Here is a 5,267-nt window from a genome sequence, read left to right as displayed (position 1 = left end):
AACAAGGAAAGCAAAAATTAATTAGAATGGGAATAACCAAACAAACAATGAAATGACAGATAAAGTAAACCCCACATAAGCACGAAACACGTAATGGTTAGAACCTAATATCCCCAGCGGAGTCGCCATTCTGTCCCGCCCCGTTTTTCTCAAAACGGCCATTCCTTTCGGATGCACGACCTAACAACTCTTTTGGGTTTTGGAGCAATTGAAGAGTTGCCAGCTAACGAATTAAGGCGCGTTAGGACACCTATCTAACCTAGCTAAGTCTTACTAGGGTCAACGAACCAGAGATCAGGGTAAGGGTTCAAATTACCTCGAGGAAAGGTGTTAGGCATCCCTCGAGGTCCACAAATGTGGGTCCCGGTCGTATCTTATGCAATTTATGTGGGGGTTACAAGTAGCATTTAAGATCACTTCATTTGTTATTTATTTAATTAGCATGGTTACTAAGTGATAACTATAATTAAACAATTAGGATTAATTAAATTATCTACTCTATGAATTAAGCATGAAAGATTAGGTGATGTAATAAGCAAAAAAATAAATATTTAAACAATTAATAAAAGAGGAGCGAGGAGACAGAAATTGTACATATTAATAAGCAAATAATTTATTTTTATTTTTATTTAAGCTACCCCAAATAATTATAAACAGATAAAGGGGGGCAAAAAGAAAGGGAGACTCTGAAGGACTTTAGGATCAGCACTCGACTTTCTTTATTTATCTCCATAGGGCCTAAACTACCCCTACCCCACCACCGCATGCTTTTCGTCTCTAAGAGGTGTCTATCGTCCCGACTTAAGGTCCAAGAAGCATTGAACTACTATTACGAAGGGTTTGGACTGAAGTAAACTCCTAATAGACCCGCCTAGACACCAAGTCAAACAATTTGGACGAGCATTTAGCACATAAGTCTCATATTGGCCTCTAGATTTTAATTCACATGCTGGCAAACACAAGTAGAGTGAAAAGGACGCATGTTAAGTGTGTGCGCATGAACAAGCATTATAACAAAAACAATTATTTAATTGAGAAGGGGCAGAAAATTACCAAGTGCAGGAAAAGTATTAACTGATTTAAAAGAGTGGCATAACAATGATTAGGATGCGGGAAACAGTTTAAGCAATAGCAGATTTAAAGTCTTTAGATGAGCCAGTGGCAGAATGACATTAATTAATATGCAGCAATTGATTTATTTTAAGTGGCAAAACAGTGCAGAGATTAGTTTGAACAAGATTTAATCGGGACAACAAGTAGCAGATGCAGAAAATTAATTTTAGTAGCTGATTTTCAGTAGTAAAACAGAGCAGAACCTAATTGGTTTGAGCCAGATTCGATCTAGACAGCAGATAATAATTTTAAAACAGAATTTCTCTCTTTTTTGTTTAATATGGTGATTAACATCTCAACTTATTAATTATGTCCTATAGGCATGATTTCAAAGTGTGAATATGCTGAAAATGTTATCAAACCCATAAGCACGATGTCTGTTTCATTTAAACAAATTGTTAACCATATAGGCATGATATTTATCTAATATGTAACACAGGTTAAACCTATATGCATGATTTCTAAGCTCAAAACATACTGAAAATTATTTAGATCCTATAGGCATGCTTTCTACCTTTATTTTACTTATGCTTATATTTTATATATACAAGGAAACAAATGTCATTAATAAATAGGCAGAATATATTCAAAACAAATTCGCTTTAGTTATTTAACATGCTGAAAGAATGACTTTAACAAGTTGTTCTATTGAATATATTATTTAGATCCTATAAGCATAATTTCCTAGTGAATATGCTAAAATTTATTAATGGAGCCTATATTAACAAATAACACATATGACAAATTAACATAAAAGTTCAGATTTTAATCCTTTTAAATTTGTTAGCATGCTAAAAAGGTTTGTTAAGCAAATGAAACTAAGATCTGGATATACTAGTTATTGAACTCTTACTAATTCAAGTTAATTAATTAAGAGACTATCAATTGTTATAATGCGACATACCTAAAAGCATTACAAATTTGTTAATTTTTAAAAAAAAATATACAAACACAAATAAACAATTGATTTTAAGTTGGATTATTTAAGGGATTCCGACATAATTATAATATATGCGTAGCAATCACACATAACAAGAATGAACTAAACTAAAAATGGAAATAGACAATTAGCACGTATATCCACCTCCCCTTAGGCGATCCCCAAGTTATATCACATATATAGAGTTAGAGTTTACAAATTATTACAAAACAATAAAAGAATAAATAATATACAAAAGATAAATTAAATCAATTCGTCTATTGCACTGCCATGGCGACTCTTCATGTCTTGAACCTTTAAGTTCAAACCCTGTTAAACAAAGCAACAATACAACCCAAGTAATATACAACACATGTAATAACAATTATTTTTTATGAACTAAAACAGAATAGAACATACGTATTACTTCAAGCCATATATTGCACATATGAAATCATACACATATAAAGGGGAGAGGAGAACTGACCCGAACACTTCCTTTATTTATTTCAATCATACAATATCCATAATAGATGATGCAAGCGAAATTTAAACTAATGAAAAAGAGAACTAACCGATTATGCAGATTTATTAATCAGCAATGAAGATCAAACTTATTCCGACACTAGACCCGAACACAGCAAAACCAAATAGAGAAGCTTCTTAGAATATTCACCCCATTTTAAATCTTTAGAATAGAGGGTACTTTATGCCTTTTGTTAGAATATGTCAACAGGAGTGACCGGGTCCTCTATGTGTGCGTGAAAAGGTTATTTATAGTGGAGAAGAGGGCATATAATATAAGGAAAGGAATAATTTAGAATCAATTAAATATTATTTTTTCCTTATTCAAAGAATACCAAATCATTAACATTGTGTTTTAGCTCCATCGAAACTTAACTAAAATATTGCAAGTAATGGACAAATCATCCTTAATTATGGCAACTACAATCAATTAACATTAATAATAAAAAATAATAAAGCCAATTTTACCATTACCAAGAGCCAAAATCTTCAAATAAAAACCAACTTAGCATAAATTAATCCACAACATGCAAAATCAAAATGATCATATTAAGGAAAAAAAGCATAAGTCAAGCAATAATATTTTACCGTAATTATTAAACAAGCAAGAAATTAGACAAGAATTATATATGGCCTAAAAGAAATCAATTTACAACATGAAATATGCATACTTGATTAAAATTTTTTTCTCCTTGATACGGATTAATCAAATCAACAAATCAATGGATTATTATCAATTTAGACTTACCATGCTATAAGCTAAAATCATGTAAATGAAAAGAATAACATTCATAACATAAGCAGGGAAAGGTTTGGAACAAGATTTCAACATTATCAAATTTAGCAACTCTAATGGTAATATTATTCATATGATTAGAGAGACACAAACTAGTAGCATGTTCAAGATGAAATTCATAGCATTTACTAGCTTTAACATAGAGTAGACATATGAATCAAGATTAAGAACTCTATAATCAAATCTAAATAACTAGATAATAAATCGAACAAGAGAGCGAACCTGGATGGATCTGATAAGACCCAATATTTTTTAACAAATCAAAACTCAAAGCTTTTCCTCTAAACCTGCCCTGTCTAGCGGTGCAATAGCTGCTGACCGGAATTCTCGCCTTGAGCTGCTGCTGCTGGTTCTGTTGCTCGCCGGAGAAAGAAAAAAGGGCCGGAGTGGGAGCTGGCTTTCGCTGGCTGCTGCTGTCTGCCACGCCTGGCTGTGGTCACCGGAGCTGCTGGTGCCGGTGGAGGAGGTGTTCGCTGCTGCTGCTGGTGGTTGCTGGCTTCCTCCTCCTCGCTGCTGCTGGTTGCTACGCTGGCTGCTCACTGGAGTTGCTGTCCAGCTTCCTTCGCCTGAAAAGGAGGAGAAGAAGAGATAGGGGCAAGGGGAGATAAATGAGAAAGTGCGAAGGGAGAGAGAGGGCGCCGGAGAGGGAGACGGGGAGGAGGAGAGGCGACTGCCTCCAGTGGCTTTCGCCGGAAAAAAATATGGTGGGGAGAGAGGGTGGCGGCTGCCCGGAGAGGAGAGGAAGAGATGAATTTTTTTTGAGGGGCTTGGTCTTTCTAGGTTAAATTGGAAGGTTTTGGGGGATTTAATCCAAAACGTTGATTCATGTTAAGATGAGGGGTTGAGATTTAAAGGATGATATCAATGGCTATGATTAAAAGATGAGGTTGGGTTGAATATATTAAATTGAAATAAATTGGCTATAATTGCAAAGGACAGAAGGGGCTTGAATTGCAATTAAATTAGAATAAGAGGCTAAAATCGAAATGAATTGAAATAGCAAGAGTGGCTACAGATTAAATAAATTGGAATGGATTAGGCTAAGCTTTAAATGATTTAGAGCAAATTTAAGAAAATGCTAACCAAATAAAATACTACACGTTATAATATTTTTATATAATTAAAATCCCTTTTAAATTTTAAAATATTTGAATAAAATAATTACTTTCAGTTTAACTATCGATAAATATAATAATAAAATAATTACAATAAATTTTTTATAAATCAAGCTTACTAAAATATATAATTTTTTAGGCAAAATTGACTAAAATTTTAAGCTCAAAATATTTTCAAAAGTATGTATTTAATCGAATAGCATTCCTAAAATTGCTGAAGGTCGGTCAAAATTGGGTGTCAACATAATGTTTATTTCTCTTATGTATGAGTATTGTGTAAGGATTGAATGGTTGAATGGTAAGTTCACTTTTGGTGACCTTAATGTGGTACCTTGGTGTGGATGGTGGTATGGGACGCTATCCATACATTGCACAAGGTATAGCTTGAGGGTTACTTGAGGTGAAGGCTTAAGGTGAAGGTAAAGGTTCATATGTGGATTATGTTCTAATGTGAAAATATGACTTGTATGTGGGTTCTGACTTATATTATGCCTCTTTTATCAATGTTCATGAAGTTTTACCAAAATGGCATATGTCATGACTTTCAAACAAAAATGTCCATTTTAAGCATGTTTTTGCATGGCTATCATACTTAGTACTTTATGTGCTAACCCATTCTTCTATGTTTTTACTACAAGTGTAGGTTCCGGCAAGTGATTTGCATTGTTCTAGTGAAGCTTGGATTAGAGTTCTCCAAGACATTTTGGGTATGTCCTCATAGATCGAGGACAAGTGTTTAGAAGTTTCTTTCCTTTTCATGTAATAGACTACTTTAGATTTCTATTGGAAAGGGTCGTGT

General features: G+C 33.7%; 1 long non-coding RNA gene across 1 annotated transcript; it reads right to left on the bottom strand.

The window, feature by feature from the left end:
• Positions 1-2,050: 2,050 nt before the first annotated feature.
• On the bottom strand, positions 2,051-4,116 carry LOC107062677 (uncharacterized). The gene is made up of 2 exons (XR_001474779.1): positions 3,576-4,116; positions 2,051-2,362 (listed from the first exon to the last, which is right to left on the bottom strand). It is a non-coding gene; the product is annotated as an uncharacterized lncRNA (long non-coding RNA).
• Between the last annotated feature and the right edge of the window lie 1,151 nt (positions 4,117-5,267).

The sequence above is a fragment of the Solanum tuberosum genome, unplaced genomic scaffold (assembly GCF_000226075.1).
Source record: "Solanum tuberosum cultivar DM 1-3 516 R44 unplaced genomic scaffold, SolTub_3.0 scf00258, whole genome shotgun sequence".
Classification (NCBI taxonomy): Eukaryota; Viridiplantae; Streptophyta; class Magnoliopsida; order Solanales; family Solanaceae; genus Solanum; species Solanum tuberosum.
Note: the sequence above shows the minus strand (reverse complement) of the source record. Positions and strands in the feature narration are given on the sequence as shown.